A 24,769-nucleotide genomic window follows, 5' to 3' on the forward strand; every position below is an offset into this window, starting at 1 on the left:
ACTATACAATGATGAAAAGACAATCTCTTGGATAAATGATGTTGGGAAAACTGGACAGCCACATGCAAAAGAATGAAACTGGACCACTGTCTCATACCAAACACAAAAAATAACTCAATATAGATTAAAGACTTAAATAGAAGACCTGAAACCATAAAACTTCAAGAGGAAAACAGGCAGTAAGCTCCTTGACACAGGTCTTGGCAATGATTGTTTGGATTTGACAACAAAAGCAAAGACAACAAAAGCAAAAACAAATATGTGGACTACCTCAAACTAAATGGCTTCTGCACATCAAAGGAAGCCATCAACAAAATGAAAAGTCAACCTATTGAATGGGAGAAAATATTTGCAAATCATATATCTGATAAATAGTATCTAAAGTCAGGACACCTGGGTGGCTCAGCGGTTTAGCGCCTGCCTTCAGCCCAGGGTGTGATCCTGGTGTCCCGGGATTGACTTCTGCATCGGGCTTCCTGCATGGAGCCTGCTTCTCCCTCTGCCTATGTCTCTGCCTCTCTCTGTCTCTCATGAATAAATAAATAAAATCTTTTTAAAAATAGTATCTAAAGTATACAAGGAACTCATATAGCTCAATAGCAAAACAAAAACAAAAAACTGATTAAAAAATGGGCAGAGAGTCTGAATAGACATTTTCCAAAGACGACAGACAGGTAGTCAACAGCAGGTATATGAAAAGGTGCTCAACATCACTAATCACCAGGGAAATGCAAATCAAAACCACAATGAGATCAAAAAGGTAAGAAATAACAAATGCTGGTAAGGATGTGGAGAAAAGGAAAACCATGTGCACTGTTGGCAGGAATGTAAATTTGTGTAGCCACTATGGAAAACAGTATGGCATTTCTTCAAAAAATTAAAAATAGAACTATCATATGATCCAACAATTCTACTTGGAAATATTTATCCAAAGGAAGTAAAATCACTAACTTATATGGAAGCAACTTAAGTGTCCATTGATAGATGGATTTTAAAAATGTGGTATTAGGGATCCCTGGGTGGCGCAGCGGTTTAGCGCCTGCCTTTGGCTTAGGGCGCGATCCTGGAGACCCGGGATCGAATCCCACGTCGGGCTCCCGGTGCATGGAGCCTGCTTCTCCCTCTGCCTATGTCTCTGCCCCCCCCCCCCCCGTGACTATCGTAAATAAATAAAAATTTAAAAAAAAATAAAAATGTGGTATTATATATGTTTACTATGAAATACTATCAGCCATTAATATGGCTGATATTAAGAAGAAAATCTTGCCCTTTCTGACAACATGCATGAATATTGAGGGCATTATGGTAAGACAGACAAAGACAAATATCAGATAATCTCATTTATATGTACAATCTAAAAACAAACAAAAACCTAAGCTCATAGGTACAGAAAACAGATTGGTGCTTGCCAGAGGTAGGGGGAGGAGGTGGGTGAAATGGGTGAAGGTACTGAAAAGGTACAGACTTTCAGTCATAAAATAAGTAAGTCATGGGGACATAATGCACGATATGGTGACTACAGTTAATAATACTGTTTTGTATATTTGGAGGTTGCTAAGAGAGCAAATCTTAAAAGTTCTTACCAAAAGAAAAACAAATCTGTAACTACGCAAGATGATGATGTTAACCAGATCCATGGTGGTGATCATTTTGCAATGTATATAAATACTGAATCATTATGTTATATTGCTTAAGCTTATACAATGTTATATCTCAGTTACATCTCAATTTAAAAGAGAATTTTACTAGAGGAACTGTTCTACAAAAATGAACAAAGTTTTTTAGGCAAAAGGAAATTATGTCAGATGATAATTTGGATCTACACAAATGAATGAAGAGCTCTGCAAATGAAAAACACATGAATAGAAATGCTTTCCTAGTTTGAAACTTCTTTTACAGATCATTGACTGACTAAAGCAAAAATAATAATGAATTTTCAAGTTTATAGTACAGTTGACCCTTGAACAACATGGGTTTGAACTGTGGAGTTCTACTTTTATACAGATTTTTTTATATAAATATAGTACTGTAAATGCATTTTCTTTTCTTTATGATTTTCTTAATAACTTTTTTTTCTCTAGCTTACTTTATTGTAAGAGTATAGTATATAATACAGCACACAAACTATGTATTAATTGATTGTTTATGTCATCAGTAAGGTTTCCTGCTAACAACAGGATTTAGTAGTTAAGCTTGGGGGGAGCAAAAGTTATACATGAATTTTGGACTGTGAAGGGGGGTCAGTGCCCCTAATCCTCACACTGGTCAAGGGTCAGCCATATATGTAAAAGTGAAATGTTTTCACAATAACACAGTGGTAGGTAAATGGAAACCTTCTGTTACGAGTCTTATATGTGCATTGAAGCTAGACAGTAATAATTTAAAAACGTATATTATAAACCCTGGAGTAACCACCAAAACAGTAAAACAAAGTGGTATAGCTAACAAGCCAGTAACGGAGATAAAATGGAATTTAAATAAAAACTAACTTAACCTAAAAGAAGTCAGGGGAAAAAATTTTTTTAAAAATCAGAACAAAAAGCAGATGGGACTGCTGGAAAATAAATAGCAATATGTTGGATTTAAATCCAGTGATATTGATAACTACATCAAATATCATGACCTAAATAAACTTAAAAGGCAGGTAAGATAAAAAACCAAAACCCAATTATATGCCCTCTATAAGACCCATAAATACTAAGACAAAGATAAGAGTAAAGTTAATGAATGGGAAAAGATACACTATAAAAACATGAATAAAACCAAAGCTAGACTTTCCTTACTACCCAGAGAGAGGTCCATACAACATTGTTCTGCACCCCTGTCATAATTTAAAGGGGAACTTTCACGATGTCCAGAGTCCTGATGTCCTAGCAATGAGGGAGGAGGATGTCCTCAAATTTCCTGCAGCAAGAACCAACTTATATGGTACCAACCTTGACTTCCAAATGGAACACTACCTCTACAAAAGGAAGTGTGATGGTATCTATATCATAAATCTGAAGAGAACCTGGAAGATGCTTCTGCTGGCAGCTCATGCCAGCGTTGCCATTAAACACCCAGATGATGTCAGTGTCATATCATCCAGGAGCAGTGGCCAGCAAGCTGTGCGGAAGTTTGTCGCTGCGGCTCCTGGAGGCACTCCTATTGCTGTTTGCTTCACTCCTGGAACCTTCACTAAACCAGATCCGGGCAGCCTTCTGGGAGCCAAGACTTCTGGTGGTTACTGATCCCAGAGCTGACTACCAGCCTCTCACAGTGGCATCTTATGTTAACCTACCTGCCATCGCTCTGTGTAACACAGACTCTCTCCTCTGTGCTGTGTGGACATTGCCAACCCTTGCAACAAGGGGGCTCACTCCGTGGGTTTGATATGGGGGCTGCTGGCCAGGGAAGTTCTGTGTATTTGTGGCACCACTTACCATAAACACTCATGGGAGGTCATGGATGATCTCTACTTCTACTTCAGAGATCCTGAAGAGATTACAAAGTAAGAGCAGGCCAATGCTGAAAAGGCTGTGACCCAAGAGGAGTTTCGAAGTGAATGGACAGCTCCAGCTCCTGAGTTCACTGCTACTCAACCTGAAGTCACAGACAGGTCTGAAGGCATGCAGGTGCCCTCTGTGTCTATTCAGCAGTTCCCTACTGAAGACTGGAGTGCTCAGCCTGCCCCCATTTTAAATTTACTTGAACATCATTTTTTCAAAGACAGGAACTATTAAAGCTCACTCAAGAAAAAAAAAAAGGAAAAAGGAAATAAATCATCTGAATATCTACTAAAGACATTGAATTTGTAGTTTAAAAAAATCTCCCCATGAAGATTATGTCCGGCTTTAATAGTTAATTCTACTAAGCATTTAAGGAAGAAATAATACTAATTCTATATAAACTCCTAGAAAATAAAAGTGAGTGGAATTCCTTTCATTTCTAAGATCAGTATTACCCTGATTCAATACTGAAGATATTATAAGAAAAAAATTCACAGAATATTAAGATAATAAACCAAGTCAAAGTTATTTCAAGAATTCAAGGTTTGTTTAATGTTGGAGACTCAGTTAGTATAAATTCAGCAAATGAGCAGCCTTTAATGAAGGATTACAAGAAGGTGATAGGGCTAGTTGCTCAACTGGTGTGAAGTTACAGTTATACAAGAAGGGTAAGTTCCAGAGATCTGCCGTAGAACATGGTACGTAGCATTAACAATAAGGTATTGTACACTTAAGAATTTGTTAAGAGGGTAGATCTCATGTTAAGTGTTCTTACCACAAAATAAAATATGAGACATAAGAAAACTTTTAGAAATGATGCATATGTTTATTCCCTTGGTTGTAGTGATGGTAACACAAGTGTGTACATATGTCCAAACTCATCAAATTGCATATATGAATTATATGCAGTTTTATGTGTATCAATTATACCTCAATAAAGCTTGGAAGAAAAAGGATATATTGCATAGTCCTCTCAAGAGATACACATGTACACATACAAAAAATTAGTAAATTCAACACCCATTTCTGATAAGAAAAAAAAAAACTTTTCAGTAATTTAGAAATAAAACAAAACTATCCTAACCTAATAAGGGACATACACAAAAAAACATGCACTTAATAGTGTAAAGATAGTCATATATTGTTTCTATTGGATAGAGAGCCCATAAAGAGACCTACACATACATCATCAATTGATTCTCAACATGATTTGAGATAAATCAATCAGAAAAGAGTAGTCTTTCCAACAAATGATGCTGGAAAAAAATGGATATCCACATGCAAAATTAAAAACCCATTTTTTAAAAGATTTTATTTATTTATTCACGAGACACACACACACACAAACAGAGGCAGAGACACAGGCAGAGGGAGAAGCAGGCCCCATGCAGGGAGCCCAACGTGGGACTCAATCCTGGGTTTCCAGGATTAGGCCCTAGGCTGAAGGCAGAGCTAAACCGCTGAGCCACCTGGGTTGCCCTAAAAAACCATTCTATATTTTATATCATCTACATAAAATAATTATAAATGTGTCTAAATTGTGGTACCTGGATGACTCCATTGGCTGAGCATCAGACTCGATTTCAGCTCAGGTTATGATCTCAGGGTCATGGGATTGAGCCCAGTGTCAGGCTCTGCGCTGTGTGGAGTCTGCTTGAGAGTCTCTCTCTCCTTCTCCCCTGCCCCTTCTCTGACTCTCAATCAATCAATCAATCAATAAAAATCTTTTAAGAATATTTTTTAAAATGTTTCCTAAATCAATAAGTAAGCACTAATACTATAAAACTTCTGGGAGAAAATACAAGAGAAAATCATTATCATCTTGAGTTAGTAAAAAAATTCTTTTATGACACCAAAAGCATAAGCCATAAAAGAATTTAAAAGCCTAACTTCTAAATTTAGACTCCTAAATTTAAGAAGTCGGACACAAAGACTATCTACTCTGTGATTCCATTTATAAACATCCTAGAAAAGACAAAATTATGGTGACAAAAGCAGATCAGTGGCTTCCAGGAGCTGGGGTTGGGGGCAGAGTAATGAGTGCAAAAGGGAATATTTTTGAGGTAATAATGTTCTATAACCTGATTGTAATGGTAAGTATACAATTATATATATTTGTCAAAAATGGGAGGCACGGGGACACCTAGGTGGCTCAGTCAGTTGAGTGTTTGACTCTTGGTTTCAGTTCAGGTCATGATCTCAGGGTTGTGAGATGGAGCCCTGCCTTGGGGTCTCTGCTGAGCATGGAGTCTGTTTGAGATTCTCTCTCTTGCCTTCCCTTTGCCCCTCCCCACCCTTTGTTCACTTTGCACTCTCTCTCTCTAAAGTAAACAAATAAATATTTTTTAAAAAGGAGGTACAGGTTTCCAATCATGGAATTAATGTCATGGGGTCATGGGGATGAAGCACAGCACAGCATAAGGAATATAGTCAGTGGTGCTATTTAGTAACATTGCATGGTGACTGATAGTAGCTATACTTGTGGTGAGCAAAGCACACATTGTGCTGAATCACTATGTTGTACTCATGAAACTAATGTAACTTGTGTGTCAACTATGCATCAATTAAATAAATATAAAAATGTATTGAAATGTATACTTAGATTAATTTCCTTGCATCTAAAATATAGACATCAAATCTTTAAAAAAAAAAAAGACAATTAAAAAAAAAGACAATTCTAACTAAGATACCTTACAAAGATAAGAATATGAAAAAGTACATTAGTGTTGCTTGGCTACCTCTAAAATTTTGTAAAACTTGAAAACTATAGTGTGACCTAAGGTTATATCTTTTGAGTTCCAGGTAGAGCCACTGGTTTTGTTTGCTTTGTTAGAATGAAATATGGAGTTACATACATAGAATGGGGGAACAGAAAACAGTTAATAAACCATTCATATAATGACTGCTCACTTCATAGGAAAGAAAATAAGCTCATACCATAAAAAAGAAGGAAATCCTGCCATTTGCAACAAATGGATGGACCTTGAGGACATTATGCTAAGTGAGATAATCAGAGAAAGACAAATAGCATATGACCTCATTTCTAAAGAAACCAAACTCCTAGAAACAGATGAGATTAGTGCTTGCCAGAGGTAGGAGGTGGGATTGGTGAAGGGTGAATAAGTCCTGAGGGTGTAATGTACAGCATGGTGACTCAACTTAACACCACTGTATTGTATTTTCAGAAGTTGCTGAGAGTAGATCTTAAAAGTTCTCCTCAGAGAAAAACAATCTTGTAGCCATGTAAAGGGATGGATGGTTACTAAACTTACTATGGTGATCATTCTGGAATATATACAAATATCGAGGAATTATGTTGTACATCTAGAAATTATACAATGTTATATACGTCAATTATAACTCAATGAAACTGGAAGAAAGAAACAAGAAAAGTCTCAGAAAGATTAAACAACTTTTATGGGCACGCCAAACTGTAGGTAGCAGAGGTGATAATCTAACCCAGTCTAAGGTTTCTGGAACTGCTGCTGCTCTTTCTTCTTCATTATGCTGTCTTAGAGCCTTCAATATAGAATATTCATTTTAAATATCCAAGAGGGGAAATGTGCATAAATTATTTCTCATAGGTTTCTTTTTTAACCACAAACTCATTTTTCAATGCTACACAAATTATAAGACTCTGCCTTTTGAAAAGGCACATACCTTTCCTAATTTTTTGTCCAATGTTTTCTAGCCTGTTCCTCTTGAGTGTTCAAACTACTGAAGGTTATGGTTAAAGGCATGAGCTTTACAGTCCAATCCAGGACTTCAAATTTCTGCTGTATCACCTCCTAGCCTGTGACCTGGGCCCCATAGAACTCTCCATTTCCTCATCTGTAAAATGAAGATAAAAGCCCCATGTAAAGGGTTATTGAAGAAACTAAATGAGTTCACAAATTGAGCATTTGGCACAATGCCTAGCACATCATAAGCACCCAATAATTGTTAGTTATCACCCAGCTTTGGTGTTTTGAGTTGGGAAGACGGCTGCAGTTCAAAGTAGCCACAAAGAGAAATTGAACTGATTAGTGCTGCTCAAATAAGCAACGACTCTTCCCCTAAATACGTGGGTACCTGCCTGCTGACCATGCCTCACTTGTTGCATGCTCAGGGTCTGCCTGGGCAGGAGATCCAGCACATTCACAACTACCTTGGGCATGAAGAAAAAAATTCATGCCTGTGGGGCTACCCAGTTACCTTCTAGCCAGGATGTGACCTCCACGGTCTCCATGATGACATGATATTATTGGATAGAGTTTGCTTTCTAGCTAATTGGAAGGAGTTCAGAGGAGGGCAACTGAATTAATAAAAGGTTTGGAAATGAAACCCTATGAGAACAGATGAAAAACCTGGGCATGTTCAGTCTAGAGAACAGGCAGAGAGGAGCAGCATAGGTGTACCATGTCATGGAGAAGACAGATTCATTATACTCGGTTATGAATGAGGATACTGCAGATGACATGGGTTTAGATTTGCCCAGGAACATTTTGGAGAAAATGAATACACTTCCCAATGAAGTGTAAGACAATATAGAAGATGCCTCGAATGACTATAAAATTGTTTTCAAGGGGAAAGTTGAGGACCACCATAATTGCCCAGTTGGTCTCTTGGAGTAAATTAAAGATGAACCAACCACACAAGAATGGAAAAAGATTGGCCAGATGTAACAAGCAGGTTTCTATAGTTGTAAACAATACCTCATCTGGCCAACTTTTTGAAGAAGAGGTTTTTAATAAGACATGAGGTGGTTAAAGTACTAAGTTTAAGAGCAGATAGCAACTGAGGCAGCCCTTAGAGGTCCAGGCAGCAGCAATCAATGGACAGTCTCTTCAGAGCATCAATTAATTCAAGACTCAAAGTCCCCCAGTGAAAGTCTGGTTGGCTTAGTCTAGTCATATGTCCACGACTTGCTTACACTAGCAGAGACTTTCTTGACAATTACACCAAGATAGAGGAAGAACAATTAATGTTGTTACCAAAAGAAGGCAAAATAGATGCTAGATAGAAAAACAAACAAAAAAAGCCCACTCCATTCTATGAATTCATATTAAAGCTAATAACTGTCATTTATTGAGTACTTAATATAAAATGCAGAGATTAAAAAGATGCAGAGATCTTATGCAGCAATTAAAAAGATGAGAACAATGATCTTAGAGAGTTTTAAAAGGAACTTGTCTAAGGTCATAGAGCTAATAATTCATCCAAGAGGAACTCAGTTTTTAAATTAATGCACCATACTGCTTTCCTTTTCATCCTTTTCATAATCTGTGATCACTGCCACTCCTTAAAGCAGCTGCAATCCCACAAGCCTGAGACCATGACCTGAGCCAAAACCAATAGTCAAAAGCTTAACCAACTGAGCCACCCAGGTGCCCCCAATTGCTTTAAAAGGAGTAGTATGAAGTGATATCTTTTTCTATATTGTCCTGTACAACCAGACTGTAACTCTCTTGTGGGTAGGAACCACGTCCCACTTCTCCTTCTTTGTAGCCACTGCAAACAATGGGTATTTAATTATGTGGCTAAAAGCAAACGTAATGAAGATAGAATTGTGACTTTGGCTTTACTGGTTTTAGATTATGGTTAAATCTCCTACTTTGTGACCTATAATCTTTTTTTTTTTTTTTTTAAGATTTTATTGAGAGAGAGAGAATGCACAGAAGTGAAGGGAGAGGCAGAAGGAGAGGGAGAAAGAATCTCAAGCTGATTCTGAGCTGAGCGCAGAGCCCAACCTGGGGCCCAAACCCATAACCCCAAGACCATGACCTGAGCTGAAATCAAGAGTTAGATGCCCAATTGACTGAGCCACCCAGGTGCCCCTCATGGCCTATAGTCTTAAAGATTCAGATTCTATGCAGCTTAATCAGAGTTCTGGAAAGTTTTTTTTAAAAGGCATTATGTATATGGAGCCAAGAAATATTGCAGTGTTACTGAACCTCAGCATTGGGAAGCCTGGAAAAAAGGAAAAGCTGTTCATTCTAGTTCAATGGTTAGATCATAGACTTTGGAATTAACCAGACCTGGGCTCAAATCTGAGCTCAGTTACTTACTAGCTGTCTGTCCTTCTGCAAATGATCTTCTAAACTTCAGTTACTTCATCAGCAAATATAAGGCCTATCAAATTTGTAGAGAAGATTAAATGAGATTATGTGTGTAGAGCCCTTGGCTTGGTCCTTCCCACCAGTAAGGCTCAGCAAATATTAGTCATTATTTCAGTACTTTAATACATATCTTTTTACTCCTATTTCACTTGTGTCCCTGGCGGCTGGGGTTGATCTGGGCTTGATTTTAAAGTTACTGAATAATATTAGAGGTTCTAGGCTAAAATTCTTGTATATGATATCATAATTTCTGAAAAGACAGCTAATCTAGCTTATATCTAGTTATTTTACACCAAGATATACTTACTGTTGTCACTGAAAATTGTGTCTAATATTTTTTCACATCTTATATTTGAGCAATTTTATTGCAATATAATTCAATATACTTTAATCATTCTCTTTCCTGGGCCAAGCACTGGCAATAGGAATTGGAAATAAGCCTTTAAGCTACTGAGAGCCCAGAAGAAACAATAAGGGGCAAACAACAGGAAAAAAATTGTCAAAAAATTAGAAGAAAAGTTATCCTATAAACTCAATTATTCAGAGATTAATAAGATGAAAGAGAAAAGATATGAAAAATAGTCCCAGAAATTTTTCTATATAGGTTATAATATTCACCAAAAATATAGGTTAAATTCCAGAAGAAAATACAGCAAATGGACAAAAAGCTAACATAAAAACCTACAGAAGAACTTTGACCTGAACCATGTAGATTTAGAATTTAGATTTTTAGATTTAAAACGTTTACAAAGTATGTGGTAAAATTCATGAACTGACTTAACTGGGTCAACATTTTGAATTTCAAAGGAAAAAAAAAAAATCCCCAAGCCTCATGTGGAGAAATAAACAAAACCAGTTTCTTAGGAAAGGAAAACTTTCCAGTTATCATTGTCTTCATCCCTATGACAGTAAATTCCCAAATTCTGTACTCATCTCTACTGTTTTTAAGGTATAAAATCAATAGCAAGACTATTCTTGGGGATATGAGGATAAAGAAAGACAAGAAATCACTTATTCTTTATGATATTTTTAATTGAAAATACATACCAACTGGCCTAGAGGTTAATACAAAGAACAAAGTCAAAAAATACTTAGTAAACTTAATGCAAATATCAAAAGTCAGAGCATAAATAAATGATTATTGAACCATAATAGAAATAAGGGCAGTAAGTCAACAGAGTAGGGAGGAAGAAGAAATCAAAGTGCTAAGATTTTTATTTTATCCAGGGACATTAATAAACAGTTTTTAAAAGATATCAAATGTTGGGACGCTCGGGTGGCTCAGTCAGTTAAGCCTTAGCTCAGGTCATGATCCTGAGATCCTGGGATCCAACCTTGAGGTGTCATTGGGCTCTCTGCTCAGAGGGGAGCCTACTTCTCCCTCCCTCTCTGCCCCTCACCCCTGCTCCTGCTGTCTCTCTCTCTAGGGTGCTCTAATTCTCTAATTAATTAATTAATTAATTTTTCAAAAAATTAATAAAAGATATACGATATTAATACATGATGAACTAACATTCAAACCAAAGGAAAAATGGATTACTCAACTTCTGACTAGGACTACCAGCTAACCAAAGAGAGAAAACATAAAGTTAAATTACTGCAACATACAGCCACCAAAATGAATCCCAGATGGACTAAAGATTGAAATGCAAAAAATAAAATTATAATTATATTAGAATAAAATACAAGTGGCTATATGGTCTTAGGAGAGAGAAACTTTTCAATGCATGACATCAAAGACAAAAATATAATGAAAAGGCTGATAAGTATGACTATAAAAATCTTTTTTTTCTGTACTTAAAAGAAACTCCATGTAAAAAAACTGAAAGACAATAAACCAGGGGAAATTATTTGCAGAGTAAATGCCAGAGGTTAGTAGATTTAATATATGGAAATCTTATAAATCAGTAAGAAAATGACAAATATCTCAATTAAAACACACATGAACACATACAAAGGTTATACTTGAGCAATTGACAAAAGAAGAAATACAAACAGTCCATATAGAAAAAAAATTTCCAATCTGATAATATTCAAAAACAAGGTAAATAAAAGTACATTGATACATTCAAAGTGAAAACAATAAATGAGGACATTTTAATGGTATTTATTTTTAAAACTCAGGACATAGAACACTCAGGAAATATGTGATTATTCTCCCCCCAACACCTTTTATTTCTCAAAATCTTTTTTTTTCTTTTAAATATTTAATTTATTTATTCATGAGAGATGGAGAGAGGCAGAGAGACACAGGCAGAGGGAGAAGCAGGCTCCATGCAAGGAGTCCGATGTGAGACTGGATCCTGGAACTTCGGAATCGCGCCCTGAGCCAAAGGCAGACACTCAACCACTGAACCACTCAGGCATCCCAATTTCCCAAATCTTTTCTGAAAATAAGTGTCAGCTTGACACTTGACACTGTGGATATCAGAATATCGCTTCATTATTTCATTCTGCTATTAATAGTTGCCTCTGTTCTTTGCTTGGTTCTCCTTAACAGGCAAAACCTATAATCACTTTAGGTACTTTAAAATATGATTCACTGTTACTCCATTGAAATTAAAACTATAGACCCTTAAAACATCAATATAATTAGAAAAATAGTTTGTGGATATAAGTTACACCTTTACGATTAGTACCCTGACTTGACCAGTTTATTGCAAACCAAATTGGGCAATAGGTTTGTATCCTTTCCTTTAAAATTTTTTCATTTGGTAAAGACAACTCAAAATGTTTTGCATATATTTTAGTTCCCTTTTCAGGAAGAAGGGGTTAAAATGCCCATTCCAGACTCCACCGTGCCCCTGCAAGGCCTCAGGCCATGGTTGCAAAATTTGAAGAAATTTACCATCTCCAGTTTGGATTAATCTACGGCCAGATTAATTAATTCCTCCCTTGAAGGATCCCAGGAACTCCAGCCTAGCCTTGGCTCTTGGCCAATTGGAGCATACTGGGAAGACAGGGTCAGAACCAAGAAGTACTCTGTTGCAGGCTCAGAAAAGTAGGCTCAGGTATCCCTTGGATCGCTTGAAAGTGACTGGACTTCTCTAAGAATCCTATAAACCTAAGGCATCTGAATCTAGTGTGTGCAAGACCCACTTATTTGCAGATTTAATACTCAAAGGATTGGATGAATTCACAGTGCCTTTAGAAAGTGAAAGGAAAAGTTGAAGATCACTGAATATATTAGCTTTAGAATCAGCAAAGAGGAAAGAGAACACAGACTCTGTGGACAGCAGGTAAAAGTACATTATAACAAACCTGTGAGTCTGACAAATAAGTTTGTGAGAGGATAATTTTATGATGATGGATATATTGCTAGAAATGACGTTTAGTCCTATGGGTCTGGAGAGAAAAGGTAACCACTGTTAGGAATAAGTTACAAATTAGGGAACCAGAGCATTGAAAGGAGACATTTCACCTTCAGACAGCAATCCTATCTTATTTTTCCTAATGCCAGCCCCTAGATCTTTACTTTTTTGAGGGGGTTGGGGGTGAACTGTTTGGTTTTGGTGGATTCTTTGGGATTTATTATTGTTGTTGTTGTTTTTATTCTTTCCTTATGGGGATGGTTAGAGGTTAGAATGTTTGATGTGGTAAAAAGGAAAGAAATTTGAAAAGTTCTTACTACTTAATGGCAGGACATAAGATCTATCAAGCTGTATGTTGTAATAAAAGTTTTTCAGTCTTTCTCCTCAGTGCCAACTGCCAACAATTAGTTAACTTTATTATACAGACTGGTAGGCGCATGGGGGGAGACTAATAAAAATATTTGTTGAGTTTATTATGGAGAAAATGCTTCAGTTACTTTCCAAAAAGCAGTGCTATCATAGACTAATGTCTGTCAGGTCATATAAACAGCTTTATATAAAAATGTTTTCCTTTAAAGGGATGTATCGTCATGGAACTTTATCTGAAAAACCATAGATTTATCAGGGAAGGACATAAGAATGTAAAGCTTGTGATTTATTGTCCAAAAGAAATCATTTAAAAGATGTCTTCAAAAGTATGTAAATAATATGGTTAGTTTCAATAGAATAAAGGAAAATGTACAAATCAACGATTTATAAGCATTTTTGTTTTTAATTACTTGAAACTATCTGAAGTTTAGAAGAAAAAGCAACTTTAAGACCTCGGCTAATTTTATTAAATGTTTATTCAGACTTATAAAACATCTTTTATAATAATACACGCACACAAACAGTCTGACAGCTGCTCTTGGGAACTGAAGAATGTAGAAACAACTCCTATAAGTCATTTACCAAATAGGATCAATTATCAATTTCCGATTTCTTTTCAGTTGGGTCTACTTTTTGTTCTTTTCTTTTTTTAACAGTACTGCTAACTCCCTAGGAATCCAAGGCAGCCATTTCAATGATGGAAAAAAACCAACAGTGACAAATCAATCAATCCCAGAAGGATTTTCTCATTGTCCCTCAGAGGTGTATCCCTTTACTTTAAGATGATAAACCCATTGTAGTGGACCATGCCTATCCATTGGTCTCACTCTGATGGTTATAATGTTTTTGACACAATAATTATTATTAACATGTTTTTATCTTTGAGGTACTAAGTCAATAAGGCAATGGCAACTAAACATAAAGCCCACTACTTTTTATTTAAAAAATCAAAGATAACAGTGTACTTTAATAGATACACTATTCCATCCATAGAAAGGAAGAATTTCTCTTTCCTGAGATTTTTGAGGCACTTTTCTTGTGGGTTAGCCACTAGAGGGCATCATGATGCTATACACTTAAAAAATACTTTGAATATTGATTACTCTTGAATTGATTACTCTCAAAACCCTGTTCTTCATGCTCACAATGGTCATTTAAATGGATAAAAGTGAAGTTGTAAAAATATAAACTCATCTATCTTCCATTAAATCTTGAGAACATCTGGCAGAACTGGAGACAGAGACTAAAGCTCTATATTACCAAATCCACTGGATTGTAATTGAAAGAATTCATCTCAGAGAAGAGTGGATATGACCAACAGAAAATGGAGCAGTTTAACATGACTCTTTGAAGTAAATTAAAGTCTTAAAAATTCACTACCTGATCCACCATGTTTTCATCATAAACATTATAAGCTAAGAACCAACATTCAAATAATTGCTACTCGGGAGATAGTCATGCTCAAAGTTCAACTTGTATTTCTCAAATAAGGTGATTGCTACTTCTTCATATAAGACCTTAGGATGTCAGCCAATGGCTCATCTTTAACCTTTCAGTTTGGGAAAAAATGGTTAGGAGTTGTTAAACCTTGGGTTTGAATTCAGTTAATATCTGGCTTCCTTGATTTCTTTCACGTAAGTTTCATGAAAACATTTGGCTAAAGATTGTCAGGCTACATTACCCTTTTGTGATGCATGAATAGTCTTAACTTTAACATGGACTATCACAAATTATTTTACCTAATATGTAATTGTTTCTTAAGAAACATGGACGACACAGAGAATATCATCCTCAGTGGGGAAAAACTGAGGGCTTTTCCCCTACGGTCAGAAATGTAATAGGATGTCCACTATCACCACAGTTGTTCAACATTGTACAAGAAGTCCTAGCCTCAGCAATCAGACAACAAAAAAAGAAATAAAAGGTATCCAAATCAACAAAGAAGAAACCAAACTTTCACTCTTTGCAGATGACATGATACTCTTGTAGAAAGCCCAAAAGACTCCACCCAAAAATTGCTAAAACTGATAGAGGAATTCAGCAATGTTGCGGGATATAAAATCAATGCACTGCAGAAGTCAGTTGCATTTCTATACACTAACAATGAGGCAGAAGAAAGAGAAACCAAAGAATCGATCCCATTTACAATTGCACCAAAAACTGAAGATACCCAAGAATAAACCTAACCAAAGAGGTAAAAAAGATCTATACTTTGAAAACTATGGAACACTTATGCAAGAAAGTGAGGAAGACAAAGACATGGAAAAACATTCCATGTTCATGGACTGGGAGAACAAATATTGTTAGAATGTCTATACTACCCAAAAAAATCTACACATTTAATGCAATCTCTATCAAAATACCACCATCATTTTTCATAGGGCTGGAACAAACAGTCCTAAAATGTATATGGAACCAGAAAAGACCCTGAAAAGCCAAAATAATGTTGAAAAAGAAAACCAAAGCTGGGGACATCACAATTCCAGACTTCAAGCTCTATTACAAAGCTGTAATCATCAAGACAGTATGGTACCGGCACAAACATGGACACAGAATAGAGAACCCAAAAATGGACCCTCAACTCTATGGTCAACTTATCTTTGACAAAACAGGAAAGAATATCCAGGGTAAAAAAAGACAGTGTCTTCAGCAAATGGTGTTGGGAAAATTGGACAGCCACATGCAAAAAGAATGAAACCGGACTACTTGCTTCTACCATACACAAAAATTTTAAAATGGATGAAAGACTTAAATGTGAGACAAGAACCCATCAAAATCAAGAGAACACAGGCAGTAACCTCTTTGACCTTAGCCACAGCAACTTCTAGCTAGATACATCTTCAAAGGCAAGGGAAACAAAGGCAAAAATGTACTATTGGGACCTCATCAAGATAAAAAGCGTTTGCACAGCAAAGGAAACAGTCAACAAAACTAAAAGGCAACCTAAGAATGGGAGAAGATATTTGCAAATGTCTTATCAGATATATGGCTGGTATCTAAAATCTATAAGGAACCAACCAAACTCAATACCCCCAAAACAAAAAATCCAGTCAAGAAATGGGTAGAAGACCTGAACAGACATTTCTCCAAAGAAGACAGGCCAACAGACAAATGAAAAAGATCCTCCACATCACTCAGCATCAGGGAAATACAAATCAAAATACAATAGGATACCATCTCATACATGGCTAAAATGAACAGGTCAGGAAACAACAGATGTTGGTGAGGATTCAGAGAAAGGGGAACCCTCTTACACAGTTGGTGGGAATGCAAACTGGTGCAGCCACTCTGGAAGATAATATGGAGGTTCCTCAAAAGTTAAAAATTAGAGCTACCCTATGACCTAGCAATTGCACTACTAGGTATTTATCCAAAGGATACAAAAATAGTGATTTGAAGGGGCACATGCACCCCAATGTTTATAGCAGCAATGTCCACAATAGCCAAACATGGGAAGAGCCCAGATGTCCATGAACAGATGAACGGATAAAGAAGATGTGTTTTATGTGTGTGTGTGTGTGAGTGAGTGTGTGTGAAGAGAGAGAGAAAATGAATATTAACCATCAAAAAGAATGAAATCTTGCTATTTGAAATGACCTGGATGGAACTAGAGGGTATTATGCTAAGTAAAATAAGTCAATCAGAGAAAGACAGCTATCATATGATTTCACTCATATATGAAATTTAAGAAACAAAACAGGGCAGCCCAGGTGGCTCAGCGGTTTAGTGCCACCTTCAGCCCAGGGTGTGATCCTGGAGACCCTGGATAGAGTCTCATGTCGGGCTCCCTGAGTGGAGCCTGCTTCTCCCTCTGCCTGTGTCTCTGCCTCTCTCTCTCTGTCTCTCATGAATAAATAATATCTTTAAAAAAAAAAAAAAAAGAAACCAACAAACAAAACAGATGAACGTGGGGGAAGGAAAGGAAAAATGAAACACGATGAAAATTGAGAGGAAGGCAAACCATAAGAGATGCTGAACTCTAGAAAACAAACTCGGGGTTGCTGGAGGGGAGTTGGGTAGAGGGATGGAGTAATTAAGTGATGGGCATTAAGGAGGCACTTGATGTAATGAGCACTGGATTGTTATACGCCAACTAATGAGTTATTAAATTCTACCTCTGAAAACAAGAAAAAAAAGGAAAAAACATGGGTTGATGCTGCTTTAACTATGTTTTGTTTATATCGTTAATTAATAAGCTTCATATTTTAGAGGAGTTTTAGATTCACGACAAACTGAGTAGAAAATACAGAGAGTTCTCATATAGGCCAGATGATCTCCCACACACGTACAACCTTCCCAGCTGGTAATATCCGATATGACGATAGTACATTTGTTATACCTGATGAACCCATACTGATGTATCATTAATGCCCAAAGTCCATAGTTTACATAATGGTCACTCTTAGTGAAACGATGGGTTTGATAAATGTTTAATAACGTGTATTCACCACTGTAGAACCATACAGAAAAGTTTCACTGTTCTAAAAATTCCTTTGTGCTTTGCTTATTCATCCCTCCTCTGTAACTCCTAACCCCTAACCCCTGGCAACCACTGATCTTTTTACATATTTGAACTTTTGCCCTTTCCAGGATGTCACATATTTGGAATGATAAGGTATGCAGTCTTTTTGGATTGTTTTCTTTCACTTAGTAATATGCATTTAAGTTTCCTCCATGTCCTTTCATGGCTCCGTAGCTCATTTCTCTTTAGTGCTGAATAATATTCCATTGCCTGGATGCACTACAATTTATCTATCCATTCACATTCTAAAGGACAAGTTAGTTGCTTCTAAATTTTGTCAGTTATGAATAAAGCTGCTATAAACATTTGTATGCAGGTGTTTGTGTAGACATAAGTATTCAACTCATTTGGGTATTTTGTTTGTAGCCAGTCTGAGCTCTTTGAGCAACGCTTCCTTTGAGGAGCTAATGCTTGGCCATTTTGGTTCTGTTGACTCCTAGAAAGCCATGTGCTGTCAGGGCTGGAAGAGAATTTGGTTCACTAATCACTCATTTTATATTTTAGGAAATTGAAGCACACACATGTGAATTCCTTGTTAGCCTATTCTTTTTCAATACAAATATTCCTGGGTTCTGTCTTTTTGTTTGTTTCATTTTGAGATGTTTTTAAAATACAGCCACATTACCTGGGTGCCTTAGTCAGTTAAGCGTCTGACTCTTGGTTTCGGCTCAGGTCATCATTTCTGAGTCGTGAGGTCAAGCCTTGCACTGGGCTCTGTGCAAGGAACCTTAAGATTCTCTTCCTCTCCCTCTGCCCCTACTTGTGCACTCTCTGTTTAAAATAAGTAAAATCTAAAAAAAATAAAATAAAATAAAATACAGCCACATTACTTTTTAAATGACTAGTAAACCTTCAAGATCTCTTGTCTGTTGGGTTCCATTTCAGATTTTACCATTACCTTCTTCAGGAAAAAAAAATGCAAACATGAAAAAAAATACAGCAAATAATTTTTAAAATGCAAAGCTTGTAATGGGAATGGGCATGGAAAATAAACACTGTTTTAATGGTAAGAGTTTTGGTTAAAAGGTTGTTCCAAGTTGGTGGTTCCACTTCAATGCTGCTGAAGACACTCTTATTAACTGTTCAATTGGCCACCAGCCTCCCCTTCCCCAAACAACCCTCAAAGCAGGGTACTGGTCTCAGTTGGGAACACCAGCCAGAGTAGTATAACTAGATGCTAAGTGAGAACCATCCCCCTGTTACCTCCCTTTCAACTGAGGTCCCAAAGCCTTTCAACTGAGGTCATAGATGACAATTATCCCCACCTTCTAAAGAGAGATATTAAACTAGCTCTACAGCGCCTGCCAAGGAAGTAGCCCTTATCATAATCAGAAATATATGACAGGGAGGCTTTCTTTGAAGGGCATTGTTGGAGGAGAGTATGGTGTTTCCCTTAATTCAAGATGAACGAAAAGGGCCTTTACAAGGACTGTTTATATAGAGTGTGGGTCTTGTCAGGAAAGGATGCTGACATCTTATCCAACTCACACACTTCCTAACCCTTTCTCATACATTCTTTAAACAGAGATCCAGGATAGAGCCTAGTTGTTTGCAGAGTTCTTGGGAAAATTTGGCCTGCATTTCCTGCAATACAAGACTGGTATCCATTCTTACCTGGAAAAGTCTAAATAATAGAAAGTCTGTGTAGGTGCCCTGTCACTTGGAGAAGCTGGGCTGGCATGGCAAGCAGTCAGCCAGAGGACAATCCCCTGCTCTAGGAAAGGTAATGTTGGAGTTTTTCTGGGGAAGAGAACAGTGGTCTCATCAAAAACCCACAAAAGCATCTGCATCAGTCAATACAAATGCTTGCAAAATCTTAGAACTGAAGAAGGAAACCTCCTGGAGTGATGTGTATAGATGGATACAGAACTGACCCACTAAGGGAGCTAGCATTTCTGAGCCCATCACTTAAGCTAGAAGTGAAAGCCACATCCATTGCTACTTTTCTGCATACAAGAATGTGGAGATAGGCACAGAAACACTACTGCAGGAAAGCTTCATGTTTCCACCATCTTCCTTGTTAGAAACCATAGCCCCAAACCTCAGAAAGATGATCCCCACCTCATTCCTGCCTTCCATATCCAAGAAGTAAATTCAATTGATAAAAATGAATTCACATCAAGAAATGTACCTGCAAAAAAAGTCTGGAAAGTATAGTTTTCATGTTCCAACCCCTTGTACTAGAAGCGATGTAGGAGGAGGCTGATGGGCCCATCCAGAATACCCAAGACAGTACCCTATGAGAGAAAGAATCCATAATTGGGCTCCTGTTATATGGAGAGGCTCACTGACAGATTGCAACACAGCAATGGCCAAGTAAGATATTTTTTTCTCTTTACCTCACCTTATATTCTTCTCTCTCTTCTCTAGCCTAGAGGAGCCAGGAACAGAACATACCTGGGAATAGTAGGAAAGGTGAAGAAATAGTAAAGAATCTACATGTATTTCTTGCATGTTTCATAGACTGGATTGAGCCTGGTGGTGTGGAAAGGGAAAAGATTTGAATTGGTATGAAGTTAGAGTTTTAGGGGCAACTGGGTGGTTCAGTAGTTGAGCATCTGCCTTCAGCTCAAGTCATGATCCCGGGGTCCTAAGACCAAGCCCCACAACAGGCTCCCTATGGGGAGCCTACTTCTCCCACTGCCTATGTCTCTGCCTCTCTCTGTATCTCTCATGAATAAATACAATCTTTAAAAAAAAAAAGAAATTAGAGTTTTAACGTTAGACAAAGTCTAAATTTTTCACTGCTGAAAGCATGACTGTTCATTAATATCAGAAGGTGAAGGTGACATTTAGTATGTTTACCAGCTAGGACAGAATGCGCATTGACCAATCAGGATGCACACTGGCCATAAGTAACTGGTATAACTCTATTAGGCACTGTTCAGGCTGGACATTGACCCTGCCTGAAGTGCCCTGAACTGGAGAGGGATCTTCCAAAGATACTGTTTAGGAAAAGAAAAAAAAAAAGAAAATCTATAGACCAGATGTAAAAGTTAGGTGTGAGGAACATACAGTGTTGTTTCCTACTTGTACAGTACCATACTCAGCCAATTTGATCAACTAGTTGCAATAGACTTTTCACTCAGTTTAATCCCATTGATCACTTTAATGTCCTGTGGTAGTCATTCATGGGTGGATTAACAAAGTACCAGATTTTCCTTCTTGATTCTGAGTTTAAAGAACTGGGTCAATGTATGTTCCCTGGACTCATTTGCCATGTAACTCATTTCTCTTTTAGTCCTTCCAAATAAACAATCCATTCAACGGGGAGCTTGTCTGGCTATCTCAATCCTAGAGCTATGACTCAAGAGTCAGATTCCAGCTATTCCAGATAGCTGGAATCTATCACAGGGGAGTGGTGAATGATTATAAGAACAGAGTATATAGATACCTGAGATTTCAATATCTGCAACTTTCACGGGCCTCAGACACATTTTCCCAGAGTTATAACAACTCATCCTTATAACCATTCTTCGAAGCCTGGAATTTTAATTTCATGATCCCTCTGTAGAATATCACTAAAAACCATTCCTTTTGAAACATTTGGGACTTTTTTTTTTTTTTTTTTTGGCTAGTATGTAATACATTTAATTTTTGAGTTAGGGTCATGTGGTCATAATATATTAAAAAGCAATAAACACTCAAACACTTCAAATTGATTAAACAAAGTAATGAAGTTTGGTTTAGAAGATGCCAAATCCCATTTGTCATTTTAAACCTTCACTGAATTAAGGGATATTATCTCAGTAAACACTGGACTTGGGAGTTCTCCCCGTGGCTGTATTATTTCCATACGACCAGATCCTAGTGACTTTTAATAGATGCTCATGAATAATGGGTCACTTTGCAAAGTTAGTATATACTGTGGTATCACTGGTTCACATTGACTCCATTCTCCAAGGACAGTGATGCATCCACCATCTATATTGCAGGGGTCCTTGTACAGTGTCACAATGACTAATGTCCAGTTGTTGCCATTTTCTAGTTATTGTTATCATAGGGTAAGAAGGGAGAGGGACAATGCTCATTTGTTATGGATTGCTGAAAGCACCTGGTTTTGATGTAGATTTCAAATAAATCTTCCAAAATCCGTTTCTAGAAAAGTCTGCAGAATTCTGTTTAGCGATGTGCTCCCTCTACCTGACCTTCCCCCAAAACATTCTGCTCATTGTAAAGTCAAACTTATATTTTACCCTTCTTATTTTTGTCTAAAGTTGTTCTGTGTCTTGAATCACAAAACCAAAGACTTAGTTGTTTCTTTTGTCATTGTGTTGGCTTTCTCCCAAATTCTGACCCCATTTTTTTAGTTTATTTTATTAAGCAGAATGGGTACACTAGCAAACATTGCCTTTCACGCAGAATATCCTAAAAAAAAAAAAATCAGTGGGATCAGCCACCAATATTCAAGATTAATGAGACAATAACCAAGATCCATCTTCAAGTTGATACAAGTTAAATTATGATTCGAATATTGAAAAAAATCCATCCTCATTCTTACTCAGTGTAAACCTGGGTTTCCTGATTTAGACCTGAAACTACACGTGAAATTATATTCAGCAAACACCATGACTGTGGTAGCTCCAAACATCATGGTCATCTGAACTAGCTCATGCATAATTATGTCCCATCACAGGGTTTTTTAGCTCTTAATTCTTGCCTTGTGCTCATCATCAGAACACACAAACTTCTATTGTTCCATTTCTTCTAAGTAGAAATAAAAGACTCAGGTGTGGAGACCAACAAAGAGATTTTTGTCCCAGAAATGGTAAGGTTCCTGCCTGAGGCAAGATGTTTGAAATGTGGCATATAAAACTTCTCTTTCTGTTCCCAAATAGGCTTCATATGCCAGTGAAGATGGAAGTGGGGCACTGTTAAAATTAAAGACAGTTTTGCCTTTCAACACAACAGATGAGGAGCTGACTCATCCCGGACACCCTAACCAGTCTCTCTCTTTCCTTCTCTTTCTCTCTCTCCCCCAGAAAACCTGGCTTTGAGATGGATTTTCCATGGTGAGAGTTACAGAGCTGCACCCAGGGCTTGTCATGGCTCCTCTGGTCCCATGATAGGTAGGTGGACTAGAGATCAGAGAGCTCTAAAGAGATGAGAATAGCAATAAAACTGACTCAAGTTGGGATGACGCCAACAGATGAAGGCCACAGCAGCATGACAGTTGGGTTTAAGATCCATGATGCCACTATGGGAAATCTGCAGTCTGAGTGTTGCCCAGACCCTGGATCCATCCCAGGGCAATGCCCAGAAATTGGGTCTTTATTCCTCCGTGCGTGCAGCATCGTTTGTGAAAGCTCTGCCCACAAAGTCATCAGATGGTAACAATTTTCAGTCACTTCCAACACGAGATGGTTTTGAACTTTAATATGCAACCTAATTATGACTGCAAACACTTTGTTAAGCAAACAAACTTCAAACCCTTTTTTAAAAAAAAAACAGCTCTTCTTTGGTCACTTTGTCTTGTACAAAGGCTTTAAAAATAAAACTATGTGGGGAACTAGAGAATCCAAGGATGGAAAAAAAAAAAAAAAACAGCGCAAAATTAAATGACTTGAATGTAATCACCACTTGAGTACTGAGTATCAGAAGGTTTTCTTTCAAGCCAAAATTGAGAAAAATCACCATCTTATATCCCATTTCCTCTCTTTAAACCATTTGACTTCTACCCCAGAATAACAGATATTTTTTAAAGAAGATACAGAAAATAGACTTTTTTTTAATTTGATACCAAATTTCCCTTAGCTTACTAACCTCTTCTTTTCTGATTCGGAAATATCTTGGATGCTGGAGGTTTCTTCTCTCCCCTCTCTCCCTACTCCCTTTTGGGTTTTCTCACAGTAGCTTTTCTTTTTGCCTTTATTAGTCATTTTTCAAGAACTAGGGTCATTATAACGCGAAGAGAAATGCATGAGTATCCCCTCTCAGGACAAAACCAGGGAATGTGGGAGATTGACAGTATGAGAGGATGGTGGGAGTGGTGGACCCTGAAAAAACCCACCTAAGGACACTGCAGCCTTTGCATCTCTGGATTATATAGCCATCTGCTCTCCTCCTGTCTTTATGCCACAATTCACACCTCCCCCCCTCCCCCCCAGTTATTTTGCTGCTGTTTTATCCCTTCTCCTACAGGAGGACCAAGAAACCCATAAGCTTCTCAAGCATTTTCTTCATTCTGCTTCAGAGAGAGGTTGAGGTATAGAAGCTAGATCGGATTCTTACCTGTCTCATTCAGTAAGCTTAAGAAAGAAAAAAGAATCACCTGAGTTATCACCTAAAATTCATTTTTCTGTGAACAGCCCTTCTCTCCCTGGTTTTCATGCCCAAAAAAAGAAATTGCTTCATCCCTTTGTGAAAATGGGAAAAGACTGAAGCCAAATATTGCCAATAATCATGCATATAAGACAACCCCTCTCTCCTAGGAAAGCCCATCTGTGCTTGGCATGTTTAACTCCAATTTTGTGACACACTTTTTGTTGCCTACTAAACTGCTATTTCTCCCTGTGCCTTCCTTCTTCCCCCTAACAGTGAGATGCAAAATATGCTGGGAACTCATGCAAAGTGTTCCTTACTGATGACAAGAGACACATGAGAGGAAACAAGATTCCTCTGGATCTTGCTGTCTGCATTTGAGCGTGGGCACAATGGCAGCCATCTTGGGGCCATGAGAAAATTCAGCCAAAAGACAAGTCAATGCCTTACAGGGGGGAGATGGAGAGAAACTGAGACCTTGATAATATCATCTAAACACCAAATTAAAGTAATCTAGAACCATCAAACTTCCAAATACTTTGTAATGTGGGATACAGATGTTTCTTACAGCTACATTATTTTTGGTTGAGTTTTTAAAATTTATAACCAAAAGCATTCTGACATTGATAGTTGGACTATACCTTTGAAAACAGAGAAACATACAAAATCATTTCCCTATAAAGTCTATCGCCAAATACTCTCATTTTAAGTTTTGGGTTT

The 24,769-nt window shown here is 37.4% G+C and overlaps 1 long non-coding RNA gene and 1 pseudogene across 1 annotated transcript; both read left to right on the forward strand.

The window, feature by feature from the left end:
• Positions 1-3,722, forward strand: part of LOC100683666 — a 147,095-nt pseudogene extending 143,373 nt beyond the window's left edge.
• An 8,862-nt stretch (positions 3,723-12,584) lies between these two features.
• On the forward strand, positions 12,585-24,537 carry LOC119874309. The gene is made up of 3 exons (XR_005367483.1): positions 12,585-12,825; positions 22,771-22,857; positions 24,326-24,537. It is a non-coding gene; the product is annotated as an uncharacterized LOC119874309 (long non-coding RNA).
• The last annotated feature ends 232 nt before the right edge of the window (positions 24,538-24,769 follow it).

The sequence above is a fragment of the Canis lupus genome, chromosome 12 (assembly GCF_011100685.1).
Source record: "Canis lupus familiaris isolate Mischka breed German Shepherd chromosome 12, alternate assembly UU_Cfam_GSD_1.0, whole genome shotgun sequence".
NCBI lineage: Eukaryota > Metazoa > Chordata > Mammalia > Carnivora > Canidae > Canis > Canis lupus.